At 42.6% G+C, this 20927-nt stretch overlaps 1 protein-coding gene across 2 annotated transcripts in view; it reads right to left on the bottom strand.

Moving 5' to 3' along the window:
• LOC121288054 (myosin phosphatase Rho-interacting protein-like) overlaps positions 1–20927 on the bottom strand; it is a 235057-nt gene that overhangs the window by 165190 nt on the left and 48940 nt on the right. The window lies entirely within an intron of this gene.

The following is a 20927-nucleotide window of genomic DNA, read 5'->3' as shown; positions in this document are numbered from 1 at the left end:
ACATGCCGGAGCCACAGCAACAAACAAAACTTGGCCGGACTCCTCCAGCCTTTGGTCCAGTCTGCGCATGGCATCTGGAATTTCTGCCTGATGTTCCAGTACCTGTCTCTGCATCCCCATCAAGGATGAGTCCAGAGGCTCGCCATGTGCAAGGGGCTGAGCAGGGGCCTAATCGCCAGCAGTCCTCCAAGTGTCAGAGACCTCAGCTGTCGCTGCCTCCACCAGCTGTGGACCCATGTCTGTGACGTGCTCACCAGCGTGTGACTCTGAGCCTATCCTAGAACATGCACCCACCGAGGTGAATATCTGCGTTGGTAGGGGGTGCAGGAGAACATCATGATAGTGTATCCTCGGAAGCATCATCCTCAGAAGTGGGGTTGGTTCTGTGACAGGTCTCCCCTGTGAGCCTCCCCTTTTCTCGCTAGTATCTGGAATGGAGCAAAGAAAGATTTGTGGATGCCTAAGCAGGCTCCCTTATTAAAGCAGTGTCTCATTTGATTGGCACATCTGACAACTGCAGACTGGAGGCATCCTCACGAGCTTCCAGGGAGAGTGCTATCTCGCCTTCAGCGCAGGCACAGATCTGCTCCTCCCGGCTAGCTCAGTGGCCTCCTCCTTGAAAGGGGCGAGGATTCTGATGTCAGGCAGGCTGCCTCTGGCCTTGGTCCACTCCTTCCTGTTGTACGTGTTCTTGTCCTGCAGAAAGGCAGGAGGATTGATTGTCATCCCAATGGGTGCATGAGCAGTTTAGGAACACACATGCCTATGCCAGCACTGAGCCCTCCCCAGTAAGTGATTAACAAGCAGGATATCCTGCCACTGATATAAGATGGAGAGCATCAAGTGGCTTCCACACAGTCAGTGCACATATCCCATCTGTTGCTGAGTCCTGCAACCTAAACCCCTGTCAGACGCTCACGTGCACTCGCATACTTACACTGCCTAATGCACTTAAGAAGGATGTCATTTTGCAGTGAGTAGGCGGTGTCACTTACCCTGACAGAGCACAGCAGACTATTCATCCATTTCCTGCAATGCTAGGCACTTCTTCTGTGGGCCCCATGGGCGCTAACTTCCGCTGCAACCTCTGCCCAGGCCGCCGTGGTCAGACGGGAGGGCCTCCTGCTACCATCCCTGGAAAACAGCACCTTCTGCCTTCCTGTACGGCCTGGAGGAGAACCTGCAGGGAGGTGTCACTGAATCGTGGGGCTGCAGTAGTCTGCTCTGGGACATACTGCCTATGGCATGGGGAATCTGGAGCTCCTGGCCTGTGCAGTGAGTGAATGGCTGTCTGGGTGCCCTTTAAACATGGTGCCTGGACCTTCGTCCACATGAGGAAATGGCAGCGACGTTACTTCCTGCTGACCCCCACAGCGAGAATCAGCATACTCCTCGCGGATGCATATGTAATGAGTTGAACAGTGCAAAATTGTGGTCAATCTATCTCGCATCCCCAGAGGAAATTATTCTCACTTCCACGACTATCACCAAACTTAGACTCCAGAACAGAAGATTCTGACCTTAGAATTAATGAGGAAAGAATAAAGAATGACATTTGCTATTACAGAACCTTCGGTCTTTCATCCTACATCTGAAAGGGTTACATGAAGATTACGGCCAGGTTTCAGAGTACAAAAGTGATGGGAAAATCATAGACCCTCCTATTAAATAACGTGTCTACAGAGTGAAGCTGTGATTTACAACCTTATTTGGTCTCCTAAGGGGATTTATCTAGTTGGGTTTTAAGATGCTGATGTTTTGGATAGGATCATACAAAATTGCAGGACAGGGAAAGAGTCTTGGCTGGCCTCAAAAGCAAATTCTTTTCACACATTCTGTCAAGTATCTAATTTTCTGCAATTCCTGCTCCATGTCTCCTGTACGGCCTGTTCCATTGTTACGACCCAGCCCCAGGTGTGATTCCGCAAAGTTGTTGATCCAGCGAGACCCCTCAACTTGTCACCGTCTGGCTGGGACATCCCCAAATTATTTTGCACTGGGTGAGGAGTGATGAACTGGCTCCCTGTCTTTATTCAGCATCAACCACCCCACCATCCTCTGTTGGTTGCAACAAGATTTAATCGAAAAGGAATCCCTTTCCCGGATACCTTTTTCTCAGATCCAATCATTCTGGTTTTGAAAGAGCCAATTTGATCAGACTTTCTTGAGTTAAGGGTAAGAATAAATTTATTAACTACTAAAAGTAAGAAAGGATAAAACACGCGCATATACGATCATACAGGTTAGAAGTAAGAATTTTGCTTGAAGCAAAAATTATATATATGCATATATATATTATATATATACATATATAATTTTTTTTAAAATGTTATACGGAACAGTTCTTGACTCGTGGGGTGATCGCATTGCAGCAGTTGCGATTCGAGATTACAGTAGAATTGACTCCGGTGGATGAATAGTCAGATTCAAGATTCCAGTAGAGTTGACTCTGGCAGATAAGTAGTCAGTTTCAAGGTTCCAGTAGAGTTGAATTTGGTAGACAAATCGGGATACCTGCAAAACGGCGATCTGCAGGGGCAGTATGAGTGGCTGTTACTTCTGAGTCAAACTTCCAGCACTTGTTCTCTTTCGGAACACCCAGCAACAGACAAACAATGGTAGCTTTTCAGCTCACTGTTAACTCCTTCTTTGTATAATCCAAGTGGGAAGCGAATTCACAAATCTGTCTGGGCATGGCCCACAGGATTTCTTGATGAGGTGATACTCATCTCCCATTATGTCCCATTGTCTCTACCGAAGGGAGCAATTAGTTTCTGGATGCCTTTAGAAATTCCAGCCAGTGGCTTGTGTGGTTTTTAAAAACTCAGATCTTATTTTTACAGTCCAATATTTGCGGACGCAATTCGGTGTTTTTCCTTCATTATCATGACACCATTCACCATCCTCTATGAAGTAGTTAAACCATCTGTGCACCTTCCCTGTGGTATAACTTGTAAGCTTGAGCTCATGTTCCCTGGTCTAGGGTTGATGACAATCTTGAATATATTAGAGTACAATCTGGCAATTCCTTAGAAGTTTTAAATAATATCTCCTGAGACCTCGCTTCTCCACAATAATACTAGGTTCTTTAATTTCTCTTATTGGCTGGATGTTGGCTGACATCCTATTGATGAATTGTTTCTTATTGTTGTTTGTTCATTATCATAAAATAAAAAATATATTCATACAAAAAAAAGTGAGTTTACAAAAGTAAGGTATCCAACTTTTGAGCTTGTAGCTGAATACATATGACAAACCCAGTAAGAGGGCAGTATACAATTAGACAGAATGTGCGCCTTTCCTTGTCCCACACCCTATCCACACAGGCAAAAGAAGGAGCCCTACACTTAAGTGAAAAGCAAAATGTGCAACCACAAGAATTCCAAGACTGTCCATGTACAAAAATTCCAAGTTCGACACTCCCCCACTCACCCCAAGATGAAAGCATTCAAGCTCCAACCCTCATCATGGATGCAAACAGAAATATTACTGACTTTTGGAGTTTGAGCTGATTATTGGTGGGAAAGGGAACTGGAAAGAGTATGTCCCATCGGTGTGTGCTCCCATCGGTGTGTGCTCCCACCAGCTGAGCCACTGTTAACTGTGATGTTAATTAAGGAAACATATCATAGGTCTGAGCAATGGGTGAATTGAAGGAATTGATGAATAGCCTGTGATGTCTTAAGGGGGAAGAGGTGCAGAGAGCCATTGGTGCTGAGTGATTAGAGTTGAATTGCAGGGAGACAGAGGTGGCAGTTCTCATCATCAATTCAGAGAGGGGCTGAGAATCTCCATGTACTACAGCAGCTGAGCTTAGAAAGTAGATGGGAGTTTTGGCATAAATCAGTCATGAGCAGACAGCAAGCTATATGGAAAGTATGCTAGGGAAGCATAGTGACTATAGAACCTGTAACAGAGCCAGAAAAGATCTGGCACATAGAGAAGCAGGATACTTCCTACAGTTATAGAAGCTGCTGTTGACACTCATTATTGATCATGTTGAAAGTTTTGGTCTACTCCATGGCTATCAGTATGACATTTAGCATTTCCAGTCCACTGATGATTTAGTTGACAACAGCCACTTTTGTACTGAGTTTTGCCCTCTAGCTTCAATTTTTCCACTGCATGTCACCAGTGTAATTCTGACCACTAAAAGCATAACACTGGTGATAGTACAATCTGAAAGCATTTTCCCAATCATTACAGAATCACAGAATTGTTACAATGCAGAAGGAGGCCATTCAGCCCATCGTACCTGCATCGGCTCTCCGAATGAGCAATTCAGTACTGCGAATCCCCCGCCTTCTTTCAATATGTAAACATGGGGGGGCCTAAGATCTGTTACAGGATCAGTCCATCACTTCAATCTCAGTCCAAGACAGTTGTCTTGGCTCTTTACCTTGAAATCTCAATTTAAGAAGAATAAGGGCAACATTACCTCAATCTTTTTTGTTGTGGTACACTGCCTATTCATTTAAGTGTGTGGGCCCTTTTAGATTTTTTCTGTGGTCACGTACGTCTGATAACTTCAACAAGCCGACTCGTGCTCAGCCTGTACATGCACTTAAGGGATGTGGAAACAATGAGTGCCAAAATGTTTCCAATAAAGACAGATCGTGAACAGGAAAATTCCAATACCAGCTGCTCAACACACCTAGTGGTCATTCCGACAGGCTTATTTTAATTATACCAGGTCATAATAATGATTATGGAAATAATAATTCCTATCCATTGTACTTGCCTCTCGCATGGCTGGGGAAGCAATTATAGTTCAAAGTCAAGGCTAACAATCCATTCAACAGCTTCAGCTGGTGCAGTGTGAATGATTGTGATGCCACCGGGAATGGATCTCTCAAGGCAGAAGTTCAATATGTGGCACTGGTCTGACTTGGATGGCCAGAGTCAAAACTTGAGCTGTTCCTCACGCTCCACTTGTGGAGCAAGTGGCCACATTTTCCCTGGCCCGCCCTCAAGCAGTGCAGCGTTGTCCAGATTTTCTCTGGAAGGTTGAAATTTGGGACTCCACCACTTGGGTCATATGCCAGGTTGCAGTTGGTGATGTTTGCAGTCAACCAGGAGGTGCTTCATTGAGAGGTAAGGCTGTCGTCAGTTTGTAGGGTGTGGAGTGTGTTCCAGTAGGGGCTATGGGATTTCAGACGGGTGTGTGGATTTTTTTGAGGTCTTCTACCAATGGGAGTGCTTTGTTAGCTGTCAGCTGGTAGTGTTCTTCGCAGTGGTTGTTTTCCCTGCAGACATCAAGAGGTTCAACGTGTGCTAGCACAGGAAACCACTCGATCTGTGCTGGTCTGAACGTCCCAGAAATAATCCTCATGACTTCTGAGAGGTGGATATCTACCACATTTGTGTGGCGGCTCCTAAGCCAGATTGAGCAGCAGTGCTGTGCTGTTAAGTAGACCAGGCCCCACTTAGCAACCAGCAGGTAACAGCTGCAAATGACCCTCGAACATTGCCTCAGTTATCAAAAGGAAGAACTCAAACTGCTGTGTAAATATGAGAACAAAGAACAAGGACAAAGAGAAGTACAGCACAGGAACAGGCCCTTCGGCCCGCCAAGCCTGCACCGATCATATTGCCCGTTAACTAAAACATTTTGCACTTCTGGGGTCCGTATCCCTCTTTTCCCATCCTATTCATGTAGTTGTCAAGCTGCCTCTTAAACACCACTATTGTACCTGCTTCCACCACCTCCTCTGGCAGCGAATTCCAGACACTCACTACCCTCTGTGTAAAAACTTGCCCTGCACATCTCCTCTAGTTTTCTCCTCTCACCTTAAATCTAAGTCCCCTAGTAATTGACTCTTCCACCCTGGGAAACAGCTTCTGACTATCTACTCTGTCCATGCCACTCATAATTTCGTAAACTTCTATCAAGTCGCCCCTCAATCCCCGTCACTCTAGTGAGGACAATCCGAGTTTCTACAACCTCTCCTCATAGCTAATAACCTCCAGACCAGGCAGCGTACTGGTACACCTCCTTTGCACCCTCTCCAACGCCTCCATATCCTTCTGGTAATGTGACGACCAGAATTGCACGCAATATTCCTCCCTTGCCTAACCAAGGTTCTATACAGCTGCAGCATGACTTCCCAGCCTTTATCCTCAATACCCCTGCCAATGAAGGCAAGCATGCCATATGCCTTCCTGACTACCTTATCCATCTGCGTTGCCACTTTCAGTGACATGTGGACCTGTACACCGGATCCCTCTGCCCGTCGATGCACTTAAGGGTTCTGCCATTTACTGTATAATTCCTGCCTGTATTCGACCTTCCAAAATGCATTATCTCACATTTGTCCAAATTAAACTCCATCTGCCATTTCTCCACCCAAGTCTCCAACTGATCTATATCCCGCTGTATCCTTTGACAATCCTCTTCACTATCTGCAACTCCTCCAACCTTAGTGTCGTCTGCAAACTTATTAGCCCAGTTACATTTTCCTCCAAATCATTTATGTATACTACAAACAGCAAAGGTCCCAGCACTGATCCCTGCAGAACTCCACTAGTCACAGCTCTCCATTTAGAAAAGCACCCTTCCACTGCTACCCTCTATCTTCTATGACCAAGCCAGGTCGATACCATCTTGCCAGCTCACCTCTGATCCCATGTGACTTTACCTTCTGTACCAGTCTGCCATGAGGGACCTTGTCAAAGACCTTACTGAAATCCATGTATATAACAATCACTGCCCTTCCATCGTCGATCATCTTTGTCACTTCCTCGAAAAACTAGATCAAGTTAGTGAGACACGAGTTCCCCTTCACAAAACCATGCTGCCTCTCACTAATATGCCCATTTGTTTCCAAATGGTAGTAAATCCTGTCACAAAGAATCTTCTCCAATAACTTCCCCACCACTAGCGTAAGGCACACCGGCCTGTAATTTCCTGGATTATCCCTGCTACCCTTCTTAAACAATGGAACAACATTGGCCATTCTCCAGTCCTCTGGACCTCACCCGTAGCCAGTGAGGATACAAAGATTTCTGTCAAGGCCTCAGCAATCTCCTCCCTTGCCTCCCTCAGTTCTCTGGGGTAGATCCCATCTGGCCCTTATCCACGTTAATATATTTCAAGACGCCTAATACCTCCTCTTTTTTGATCTCAACATGATCCAGGCTATCTACACACTCTTCCCTAGACAAATCGACCGCTAAGTCCTTCTCTTTAGTGAATACTGATAAGAAGTATTCATTTAGTATCTCTCCCAACTGCACATTTCCTCATTATAAAACCCACAGCCATTTGAAATCAAAAATGAATCTCCTCAATCACTGCATGAAACTATTGTCTGCCAGATATTTGTGTATTAACTACACCTTTTATTGCACTTTGTATTTTAAATTTAATGCTTACAAGCAACCTTTAGCCGATGTATGCATCACCACCCCCATTCACACCACTGGAACAAAACTTAATGGGCTGCATTTTACAGACCCCATGGCTGTGTCTTTGGCAGGGGAGCACATAAAATATTACAAATGGCTAGCCCTCCAGCGTGACCCTCCACTTCCCTTCCCACCCCTCCCTAGAATACCGGATCTCTCTCCGCAAAAATAAATCCAGACTTACCTTAGTCCAGACTTACCTTACCTTAGATATCCATGTTGTCTTCTTCTTGGGGCTGCTTGCAGTCCCAGCAACACCCGTTACTGAGTTCTGGCACTGCTGGGACTGGAAGAGCTACCTGCCAATCAGGTTATCCAGTAGTTCTCGAGGACAGGACCTCTTTCCACTAAGAGGTGGAAGTCCCATGCTGAGCTTGTCAAGGCCACCCACAGGATAGTATTTTCAAGTCAGTCGCTGCCAGGCTGGGGAGCAATACACCACCCTGTAAAATCCAGTCCAATGTCACGTTAGAGGAATTCTACGCAAAATGGCTGGCCCATAGGGTTGGGGAGGGAAAAGTGTAGGCCAGTGCTTCCCGATTGTTTACCCACTGTGACCCCATTTTGAGGCTTGAAAATTGCTGTGACACCATAGCATGAGCTAGGTGGGAGGTATATAGCTGAGAGCGCGGGGAAGTGGAGCAGTAAGTGCGATGTGAAGGGAGCTCCGAAAGCAGAGGGAGGGGTTGTTTAAACTGCAGGGTTTTTAAACGTAGAGTGCCTACCTTGCCATTGGCTTTCTTTGGAACATGATTCAGGCCTCAAAGTTTGGACAGTTAGAACATGCATCATTTAAAAAAAACACGCGGGTTTAAAGGAGCTTTGCAGCTGTTAACACTTGGTCAGAGCTCACAATAGACATTGCTGCCTCAGAGCTCGCGACCCCAAACTTTCATCTTGCATGCCCACATGACCCACAGTTTGGAAAGCTGTTTTGTAGGCATTAACCTAGACACACCTTTGTTTGATGATACTGGTAAAAATGTGCATAATGACAGTATTCCTAACAGCTTGGAGTTTATCCAATGTGCAGGTGAGCCATACAGATCAGGAAGATCCCATGTCTGAGCTCCAATCTAAACAGAGTTAATTTTGAGAACCATTATGTGCAAAACCCTCAGCATCCCAGCGTGAACAGAATAAGGCTCAACTTTGATCCCCGGTTTTTGAATAGCTCACTGGTGATCATGCTCAAGGCTTTTTCATGACTAATGCCATACGAATACTGGGAAAATCAGTGTATCAGCATACCCAATAAGCAAGTCAGTCAGGGTAAGAGGAGAAGGTTGGGGGGGTGGCGGTGAAAGCAATTTGGCAAGAAAAATTTTACAAAATATTATCCTGCCTGAATGTCGTTTTCTCTGATAATTTGGTTTGATTTCATCTCATTTCGAAGCAGTTTTTTTGCTGTCAGGGTTGTTTGGGCAAGAAACAGGTGCCTTCTGTGTGGCACTTTATCGACTGCCTTTTGGAAATCCAAGTATATGACATCTAATGGCTCTCCTAAGCTTCTTAGCAGAGGGCAGCCCCTCAGCCAGAGTCCACTTGCCAACCAATCAGCATCCTCTTTCTCCTGTAGCATAAATTGTTGTGATCGTTTGAAATTTGGCATTCTTGCATTTGTCCTGATAAGTGCAAGACAAAAAGTTACAGCAACATGTCTCTCTTTTCAGCAATCTTCTTGGTAATGTTAAAGCAGTATGATTAAAGATGAGCACAGGGCTGTGATGTCTGGCTGCTGCTTAAATAAATAATTTTTTTTAAAAACCTACTTCTATAGCAGAGGGTATGTTTACAAGGTTGAAATATGTTAATACTGCATTCTTGCCAGTCAGCAGGCATTTGACTGGTGAAGGCAGTAGCATTATTACATGCACTCTCTCATTACCCTCTCACTGAAAAATGTTCAGACTGGTTTCTGTTAATCACAAAAACATATGCAAAGCACAAGGCCACACTAGAACATTTGATAATCAGGTGATCTCTGAAACTTTAGTTAATTGGAAGGTTTGCACCCAATACATGAAACCAATGAAGTTCATTTCAAACTGTGCACTCCACAGGGAACCGCTCCTATCTATACTTCATCCCTTTTATAATACCATTAAATAGTGATAACTCTCCTTCTGAAAGCCCTGTGATAATGGCTGTAAAAACGAAGACCCAAACCTGCTCCCTGGAGGCTTTCCAGAATCCTTGATGATAAGAAGGACAAGAAAGCAGCCAACATAAACAAAACGATTAGGCCAGGATGTGCCAGCTTTTAGACAAGGAAGAATATTCTAGCAACAGTTAACTCTTTAAGTTTCACAAACTTCCATAGAGGTATGTCATTTTGTAACCTTAATCATTTCCTCAAACATCACATTGCTACTGTTTAATGACAGCAGTTAGCCTCCAGTACCAACACCACCATACTAGACCATACTGACAATACATCCCCCACCCCACCACTACTCCCCTCCCCCAAACATCCCAGCCTCCAAAGGAAATCTTTCTCCAATGGACCAAAATAAAATGGTGACAAAGCAAGACACATGACCATAACAAAACTTGGATTCAGTGACACTGAGAACTGTACCATAATCTTGACTCAAATGGGAGCAGTGAGCAGTGGATTCTGAACATGGAGCCAACCAGCTGAGTGAGCTAACTGGGCTAAATGTGCTTTTCATCCCCTTCATGAATTGGTGAGAGTTCAGACTAGCAGGCTGAAAATTTACCAGCACCTTGCTCAGTTTGTTATCGTTTTCTCTGACTCCGCCACACACATACATATAAATGTACCCTGCAAAATGATGATTACAGAGCCTTGCAGCTTGTAACATCATGTCATAGAATCATAATAACCCAAGAGTAGTTTTGTGCTGCAGACCAATGTCTCCTGAGAACAGGGCCGTGAGTAAACCTGTCACTCAGGATCTCAAACAGCCAGAGACCTTCATCATGTCTGTCTAAGCTCCAATTAAACCCAGATCCTGTGAATGAATAGGTACAGTTTTAGAAGAGACTTGACAGCCAGTCCTTAAAAATAATCAGGTCAGCAGTGTTAAATTCCAGAATCAGTGGGGGGGAAGTGTGGTGGGGGGTGAGGGTTTGGGGACGGGCGGGAAGACTCATCAGGCAGGAGTCACATCTTTCGGTACAATTTTTTTTTAAGGGGTGCTGGAACAGAGAGCTGGGGGGGGGGTGGCAGAATAAATTGAGAAGTTTGTTTTAAAAAAGACATTTGTCTCCCTTACTCTTATAAACAGTGGCATGACAAAAGCAAAGACATCGTGTTAAATATTTATAGGATGCTGGTTGGACCCCAGGTGGAGACCAATTGTGTCCAATTCTGGGCACCACGCTTTAGGTAGGATGTCAAGGTTTTATAGAGGAGGTTTACTAAATTGGCAAATGAGCAATTGTTCTCCTTGGATCAGAGAAAGTTGTGGGGAGATTTATAAGTGGTGTTCAAAATCTTGAAGGATTTTTGATAGAGTAGAAAAGGAGAAACTGTTTGCAGTGACAGAAGGGTTGATAACCGGAGGATACAGATGTAAGGTGATTAGCAAAAGGACCAGAGGCGACAGAAGGGAATATATTTTGACATAATGAGCTATGACGATTTGAATGCAGCGCTGGAAAGGGTGACAGAAGCAGATTCAATAACAACTTTCAAAAGGTAATGGGATAAATATTTCAAGGGAAAAAATGTGCAGATTTTTGGGGAAAAAGAATGGGAGTGTAACTAATTGATAGCTTTATCAAAGTGCCACAGGCACAACTGGCTGAATGGCCTATTCTCCTCCTACACTGTCATTCTACGCTTTTATTGGAAATTAGGTGTTTGGTACACCATATAACAGCAGGATCAAGCTCTGCTATGTTGTCCTGTAATCAAATTATCTATGCTTATATATTGAGAATTGCCAGTTTGTTGAGATACAATACCACCCAACTGTTAGTCAGCGCCTTTAGCGGAGAAAGGAAGTTGGGGTGGAAGGGGATAGAATTTTGTGGGCGCACAGAGGAAATGTTCTTTAGCATTATTGAAGCTTCTTATAGAGAATTATTCTGGAGAAGTTCTTTTTCAGGTTATTTTTCTGCACTGGTCCCTCTCACATCCCCCTTGATAGTTCATAGATATCACACTACAGATGTCTGAGCACAGCCTTCTACAAGATTCACGGGAAAGCTTTCAGGAAAATAATCAAATCAGTTGGAAAGAAACAATCTAACAAATGATTGAGGCCCAATGTATTATTAAAAACAGGCAGCATGCAATTTAAATTCACTTATACTCGGATTCCCCATAAAAGAAAGTTTCTCAATCCACATTGGCCTTCAACTAATGCTGCTATTTTCAAAAGGGGGTACTGTAACTCTTATTAAACCTTCTGCACCAACTGAAATAGAAAACACAAGTATGGCACGAGAAGCATGCCTTAGTCAGCAGAAGGTGAATGGTGCCTCAACCTCCTCCTGCTGACATTGTAATCTACCACAGCACGATACCATAGTATCATGTGGTTCTTATAGAAAACCAAACAAATTACAAATTTTCAAATGTTTGCATGTGTACTCTGAGTATGGGGGAAATATATTAAATCCAGTGTACAACATGGCGTCATTTCCTTGTTGTGAGTGGGGGGGGGATCAAATATTAATTGATTGTGTTTTATGAAATCTATAATTTGTTCCATTATTTTGTTTATTCCATTCATTACAATCCTAAGCAGACACTTTGGAATGTGTACACACTGAAAATTGTAACAGTAATGGACAAGACAAACTCATGAATTTCAGGGTGGATACTCTTGCAGTAGCTTCCTTCTTTATGCACTGAGCAATGATTTATGGAACTAACATCGCCTGCTGTCATAGCATTCTGGTAACGTTAACTCAGGTCTGTCCTTAATAGGTTCCATTTTTCTCCAAAGCTGTTTCTTCCACTTTCTGTCCTTAGTTGCTGAAAGTGTCTCTTCATACTTTACAAACCCGATATTTAAAGAAAATCGTTCTCCTCCAACCCCCCACCCAACAAATTCCCAACTCGGGCAGCCCCCTGCTCAGGGCCCTAACTGATGACATTGAGAAATCAAACATTCACCCTTTGCCTGTAAACACTCCAATTCCCTTAGGTTTCTGTTTGAATTGTTGCACCATGGGTCCTCTGAGGTTATAACAGCTTTCTCAGGCTAATTACTGTGTCGGGCTCCAAAAGGAATTCCTCGTGACATAATTTAATGTGACAGTTCCTCTGAATGACAAACAGGCAATTTAAGGGATTTTGGGATTGGACATTATATATTTAGTAACAAATTTCGATTGAAATTACAATTAGAATTATTAGAGAGGAAGAACCATTTATTACACAGTCACTGCAGCCAACTCCAACAAAAAAACTAATGAAATAGAAATGGGCAGAGGGGGCAACTAAGCTTTCACAACTGAAGATACAGGATAATGAAAATCTCCTTCAGGCTATCAGTATTTTTTTTTAAGTATTTTGAGTAATTCAGGTTCATTTTTTTAAAATGTAGGTTCTTCTGATTAGTGAAAATTGGCTATATTTATAAATTCTTCGCAGTTTCTGGTAGTTTTCCAGCTACTTTCCTCAGTTTTATATGTTCCCCACCTCTTCAATCTGATTTATAGCTGTTTGGCTCTAAATCAATTAGCTATTATAGCAAGTGAGAGGGCAAAAGCACGACAACATAAAGTACAGAAGACTTTTCAAATTCAGGAGAGAGGGGTCAGGGAGTGGGAAGATGAGTGAGATGGGGGCAAGAAAAAGAATAGATTTTATGGTAATCTGAATAGGAACCTATTAGTCAAATGACTAATACTGAACAAGAGTACCCTCACTGGCATTGAGGGTGGAATTATGAATCAATTTGGTACAAAACTGTGTTGTGTCATTCCTCACAAAACTTGGGGTTCATTTTAATTAGTCATCAATACTTGGCTGTGAAGCATAAATCAAAAACTGCTTCAAGGCTGCTGTTTCATTCTCAGAGCTGAGACAGCCTATAATTAACTTGAACAGAGTCTGCAGGGTCTACCTTTTAAGTATTGTACTTACTGCTGTATAGCTGGTAGCATCATCATCAATAACAATTTCTGGGTCTAAATTAATGCAGCAAACCGCCTCAAATCCAACCTCAGACTTGCAGCCTTGTCCTAGTCAGAAATATATAGGCACAGGGCAGAACTTAACAAGTGGCAGGGTTTCCCCACCACCACCTGAAGAGTCATGTTGGCTGCCCTGCAGCCAATCACGTTAACTGGCTGAGGTGAGGCTTTTGTCCCTCACTCGGGGGGAAGTCCTGTCTCAGAGAGGCTGCCAGCCAATCTGACTGGCCAGCAACTCAGCAATCCCAGCAATGATGGTGGGAGCAGTGGCCACCACTGGGTCTAGAAACAGTCCCCAGATTCTAAGTCCCTTAGCCAGGAAGAAGGTAAGTGTGGGGTCTTGCAGAGGGAATGGATAAAAGAAAGGGGTGGGGGTTCTTGATGGAGAGGCCAGAGAGGAGGAAGGTCTTGGTTTTGGGGGAGGTGCCCGCCGATGTGGGAAGGGGGCCAATGAGGGAGGCAGCCCCCCTAAGACCCGAGCTGGGCCATCTGCTAGGCTTCCACCCACCCCACCGCCCCCAGCCTACCCCGATCCCTGAATGCCTCCCACCAGCCTCAAAATTGAGGCCAGGCAGGAAGTAGCCCTTAAGTGGCCATTAATTGGCCACAAGGGCTTCAACTGGGACGAGGGTAGGTAGGCCACCATAGGCCTCACCCACCCCTAGTAAAATTGTGAGGTCAGGGGCGAGGCAGGTGGGAAGGTCACCTGGTAATTTTCCCCCACACTCCACACCACCTGCATTGCCACCATTGGGGGCCCATAAATTTCTGCCCGTAGATACCAAACACAAACAAATAGTTAAATGCCAAATTGTAAGATAGCATGCAGAAAGAAAGCCTTGTATAAAATGCAATACTAACTTTCCTTCTAATAAGTACGAATATGGTTTGAGGTTAGATTGTAATGATCCTATGCTATTTTCTGGCACTCCCAGTCCAAAGGCTTAAGCACATAGCTCAACTGACACTTCAATTTGATATGATGGAGTGCTGCACTGCTGAAAGTGCTGTCTTTCAGGAGTGATACTGCATACCTGGAACTCCCAACCTAACAGCACTATGGCAGAATATTCACCACATGGACCATATCGATCCATGAAGGCACGCCACCATTTTCTCAATGGAAACTGGAGTAAACAATGCATGCCACTTTTCTTGCAACATCCACATCCCATCCCAAGAATTAATAAATAAAAATCTACATCTATTGGTTGATCACAATAAGAACGTGCCACATTATGACAGTGGATGTTTTCCAGCAGATGTATGAAAGTAATGGCGGCATCATGCATATCTGTGAGCATCTTTATCCCGAGTTTCAGTTATAAACACATTATTACTATCCCTCCAGGTATCTACTTTTGAGTGAATAGCAGAAGGCAAAGGTGAAGTCAGCACAATACAGATCCAATTTCAATTTCAACTTCTCCCAAGTTCTGAGCTCAGCCACTCACATATGGGGAGATAGTGACAGACAAGGTCAAAGCTGATAAAACAACCAGATCAAGAATTATCAACACACCTCTCTCAAATAACCACAATAAGCCAGAACCTTGGAACAAATCACCCATCCAATCTCAGCAGCAGCAAGTTTCAAACTAAAGGCAACTTAGGGGACCAGGCTGAAAACAAGTTATTATTCAGCTATAGCAGTAACAGCTCGTGCTGCATTTCTGTTTTGGTGATGAGCAGGGTGGATAGAGGAGCATTTTGTCAGAGAGGTCAATTTGCTGCTAGGAGGAATTGGATTTAACCACCAAATATTTGAGACAAGAAATCAATTGAATAAAAACACCATTAACTGCTCTATGCTCCAATTCATGAATAAAACAATTTACTTCTCCTCAAATCAGCAGAATTGCACTGAATGTCTGTGGTTTCATGGCCATGAGAATTTCTGCCAAAAACAGAACTCACACAGTGCCCTTCAAAGTGCCAAGCATAACACATGACACACGTGCAATCATCTGTACCAGATGTCAGTGGAAAAGAAGCACATTACAACAAAAAGTCAATCAGGATATCAACAGCCTGTAAAACCCATGCAAATGGCAGTCCATAATTACTCATTGGAAGGGTTCCCTTGGCCAATTGTGTATTTATAGTCACAGTACTCCTATTGAATAAAAACACATTACAAATGAATGCCTTTTTGGCTTCTGCATTCAGCAACATAGCTCTGAGAATGGGAAGTGCTCAAATTGAGGGGATGGGTGGAAGTGAGGATGAGTTAACACATTTACCTCTCAAAACATCATTGCCCCAATTAGGAGCGGGGGGGAAGGGCAGTAACAAAGGTCAGAACAAAAAGTTCCCGTTAAGTGCATATAGTTACCCCCATACCAAAGCACATACTTTGGGGACCATAAACAATTTTTGTTTGCAATGGGGCGAACTGCAGATAAAACCTTTTACTAAACAGAACACAAGTTGTTCACCAACCGTTGTGGCAGCACTGCTGTTCCAGGTCCACTTCAAGTTGCAGCAGACAAGTGCAAATAACACAAGAATAAAATCATAATTCAAAATGTATCTGTAAATGCAAGGCAGCAAACTCCTAAACACAAACCCATTCTTCTTTTTCCAGCTTCTCCCATTTTACTTGGGGTTGCCACTATGCTGGTTAATCAGCCTTTTCCAACTCGTCCTGTCAGTCACCAATTCTTCTTCTAATCCCACTGCATTTAAGACTCTCACCACTGCATCTTTCCATCTGGTCTGAGTACTTCCCCTTCTCCCTTCCCTTGGCAGTCCCAACTCCATCACTCAGCTCCCCACATTTCCCCTCTCACTCCACAACAGATCATCATACAACTTCAATCTCTTCTCTGCTACTGTCTTTGATGCCCCCACAATCTTCACTGACCCCCTGATGGACTGGTTTCTGATATTGTTCTTTCTTGTTACTCCACACATCCATATCAGCATCCATATCTCATTAGTACCCAGTCGTTCTTCCTCTCTTCTTGAAGTTGGCCCCAAGTTGCTGCACTATACAACAGGGCCAGTCTCACAAATGTCTTGTAGATACTCTCTTTCAGTTTCAGTGATATTTTTCCATCACATAACACTCCGTTGCACTTCTTCCAATTAAACCAACCAGAGTTTATCCATTGCTTAATTTCCATTTCTAAACTTCCATCTTCTGCCACCATTGACCCCAGGTACTTGAAACTATTCACTAAGTATTCACTCAATCTTTACGCCTTGACCCTGATCCTCTTCCCTAGGTGCAAAGTGACAGTCGATATATTGGATCTTTGATCTACTGATTGTCATGCTTTTTCTCCAGTTCTCCAGATACTTATTCATGTTGTCATCATGCTCACTACATAGCTCAATGTCATATGTAAACATCATTGATCATAGTACTATCTGTCTCACTTGCACAGTTAGAACATTCATGACAAGTAGAAAGAGAAAGAGGCACAATGACAATCCTTGGTGCAATCCAATTTTGGCTTTGAAATTCTCACTTTCCCCCATGCTGCATCTTTCTGTTGTTTGGCACTCCTTATACATATCCTGTAATATTCGTACGTAATTCTCAGGGACTCCACGAACTCTAGCACATTTCCAGACTTCCACCCTAGGCATCCAGTCATAAGGCTTCTCTAGATCGATGAGTATATGTTGCGTTGGCCTTCACTTGTCTCAAAACAAAAATGGCATCAGTGGTGCTTCTTCCGGGCATGAATCCGAACTGATCTTCATGGATTTCCACTATTTTTCTCAGTCTCTGGCCTATGATTCTCTCCCATATCTTGAAGGTATGCGGTAGGAGTTTAATTCCTCAGTAGTTTTTGCAATCTTGAATGTCTTCCTTTCCTTAGCATATTGGTACCAAAATGCTTTGCCTCCATACCCTTGAGATTTTCTCTTAACATTACACAGTTGAGTAGCTTATTCAGGACCTGGACCCCCACATTCACCTAGATATGTATCTCATCTGTTCCTACTAGTTTGCAGTCTTTTATTCCTTTTAGTACTGTTCTGATTTCTTCCAGATTGATGCTAGTTATCATTCCTTGATTTTTTTCCTAAACACAAACACTATTTCTATTTATAGCATTAGTAGTAGCAAAACCAATCCCAAGAGCAATTACTTGATACACAGGCTCTGCTCACTGCACAACTAACCCATTTACATTCTGTGAGGAATTGGCACCAAATTTGCATACACAATGCATGCAATGAAAGTACTATGATGTGTGTATATTATAATGCAACATATGAAGAGCTGTTATTTTATCTTCACCGTTGGGGTTAAACAAAAATTGCTTCACTGGCTTACCAATGGCCAGAAAACACAGCTGCTGCATCAAAAATGACCCATGGTGATATTGGTGTCTTTCTTTCTGTAACAAGACTATCATATTCACTCTCAGGAAATGGCCCAATGTGTTTTCAGACTTATAGTTAGAATAAAAACAAAATAAAACATCAGCTGAATCCAGCAACTAACCAAATTACATTTATGCTGCTGTCAGCGGCAGTGCTGCCTCTGGACATCAGTTTGATTGTACCAACATAATAGTTCTATGTGTCACACCAACCATTCTTATGGTCTGTGCTGCTTTGCCAATTTCATGATAGTATGACCATATTGTGTTGAGGGCTTGCAACCAAAACTACTAGATAAAACTGCCCAAAACAATTTTGCATGGGACCCTTACTTGTTGGGGTCTGCAAGGGAAGAGGACTTTCATTCTCATTAGTTTGGGGTAAGCTTGGAAACAGGAATGAAAGAAAGAGAAATGTTTGTCACAATATGTCAGTCAGCTCCTATAAAATATTTAATTTCCAGAAAGTCCAATTTTATTTAATTATTTCTTGAAAAACTGCCCTTAATCTAACTGGTAGGTATAAAATTCTGCTAGTTAATTGCAGACCACGTTGCCATAAAATTTGTCAGTTGCAACAAGGTATGGAAATAATTCCCAAAGCCTCAATTTGCATCCTCACTCACAGTGCACAACTTGGGAGCAGCAAAGGTCGATGGATTAAACTATCTACTCAAACTATATCACAGAAGCATATTTTTACCTGGTGTAGTCTACAAACTCTTGGTGTAGATTGAAGTTACAAAGTTAATTCAATAATACCACGTTTCATAAAGAAACATTAGATAAGAGCACACAGACCCAAAATTGTGCAATCATATAGCATATGGTTCAACCAAGCTATACAAAATTATAACTAAATGCAGCTTTAATAATGTAGCTCTTTGTTTAACAACAAAGCCTGGAAGGAAGGAAGGAGTCTATGCACGAAAATTGTCCTGGGTTTGCCTCAACTCCCATCGATTCCCAATCGAAGAAACGGTAAATACATTCCCTCAATTTCACCAAGGGAAAATAATCAAGCAGTGCTATTAATATCATAATTACTGCTGAATTTCATCTGAATTCTAGGTTAGAGTTCAAAAGTCAGAGTCACAATTGATTTTTATCCAAGGTTAATGAGTCACATATTGTTTGTCATTCAGACACCAGATGATTCATCATATATAATTTGCAACTATCACAGGCTTCTCATTTATCTAATTTCTTAAAATTTCCCATGCAAAGTTTATACCTGCAACCATATTCTCTCATCAAAAACAGGTTTTTCTACCTCTGCAACATTGTTATCTCAACTCCTCTGTTCATATACATGCTTTAGTTATCTCCAGACTCAATTACGTGATCTCCTTGATGACTGCCCAAACTCTACAAATTCCAATTCACTTGTGCGTAGAGAAAACTTCCAACTGAATTAGTATTCCCATAAAACTGATCATCGTCATTTTTACTCAGTGGTCACCATCCCGCCCCGTTCCCCACCTCCCTTCACTGTCAGAACCAGACTGTTCAAGCAGGTAGAGTACTTTCATTGCAACCTAAGCACTGGTGGTCACAATTACCCATGCACCTACTCCCTCGCATTCCAATATCAGCTTCACCAGAAGCCAAGGCATTCAGTGACTCTCAAATTCCACCCCTCACTGGCTTTGATCCTCCATTCTCAGCTCTGCTTGTCCCTATTAGTATGTACATTGCAAGTAACACTACACAGCAGCAGGTTAAAATCACCCAGATGAAAATGATGAAAAGGGCATTCAACTATCTTTTAGGAACCAAGAGGAATCGAGAAAATCCAAGAAAACTTACACGGAGAAAGAAAAGTGCTAAAAAAAAACATGATCCTGCCAGATGACAATTGTACTGAAGAGACTGACCAGTATTTTTGTGCATAAGTCCACACTAACCTACTTTTAAAATTAAACCATGTTTCTAATTAAACAGCAATCCTCCTGTAGCATGTGCAGTTAAGGTCTTACAGACAAACTGTACAGCTCCCATCACAGCCGGTTTTGAATTACATCCTTGGAACAGCATTTGATTACTTTCTCATTAATCCTGTTCTCACTGATCATAAGTATCCAGACAGGTCACATTTCTCAGTAAGTAGGTTCTCAGGTAACAAATGAAAAATGAGGGGCTCCTGTACCAACCTCTTTACAAGGTGAAGCCAGAGACTTCCATTGTTTTAGTGGAAGCTCGTCTAACATTACATGCCACTCTGAAAAGCAAATTGATTATAAATTAATGATTACAAGTCCAGCTTTTTAGTAAATTTGTGTATCCTTTTGGTCCCCATTCCAAAATTTGCCAGTGAATCAAAGTATGTTGCAGAAAATGTTATTTTATTTCAACTGTTGTTTGAAGTGGCTACAATCCACTCAATTGAACATATGGCTTTTGGCTGAGAGTCTACCATAATTTGGCATTATTTAATCCAAGTGATAGCATTTCTGAATTTGCCATATTCTCCTACAACTCAGCAACATGGTTTGCATGCAAATAACAAATCTATTTCACACAAAAACCTTTTTTTATCAGCAACATGGAGGCAGATTAAAGACTGGATGTGTACTGTGTGTCCCTAAATGACGGATACACAATTATAAAGTTCTCTCTCCAGAGGCATTTACCACATTGTCTCCTCCCCTCAAACACCCTAGAATAGCAAATTAGAATAATCTTCAAACAGTCTCATTTAAAAGAACCATGTCTGTCTTTATTTCTGAACAATTCCTCTAGGCACCTTGTTGAGACCTGTTTTAACAGGAATCTATACACTGGGAATGACGACAGGGTGTAATATTTTCCGCATCAAACTTGGCATTTGCTACTTTCTTTTGCATTTGTACTTATTGACCCCAAATTTTCCAAACTCTTCTATTTTCCAAGATTTTTTTTCTATAGTTTTCATCTTTCCACCCTCCAACCCTCCCTTTAAAAAAGCCGGTTTTACCTCAATGATTTACCTTCTTAATGGGAATTTGGGACTGAAATAAATTAAGAACTTGCTATACATTTTGGTGCAGCACAAATGACACCATCTGTCTTTCATGC

The sequence above is a fragment of the Carcharodon carcharias genome, chromosome 15, assembly GCF_017639515.1.
Source record: "Carcharodon carcharias isolate sCarCar2 chromosome 15, sCarCar2.pri, whole genome shotgun sequence".
NCBI classification, from domain to species: domain Eukaryota; kingdom Metazoa; phylum Chordata; class Chondrichthyes; order Lamniformes; family Lamnidae; genus Carcharodon; species Carcharodon carcharias.
The sequence above is the reverse complement of the archived record's forward strand: the minus strand, read 5'-3'. Positions and strand labels throughout refer to the sequence as shown.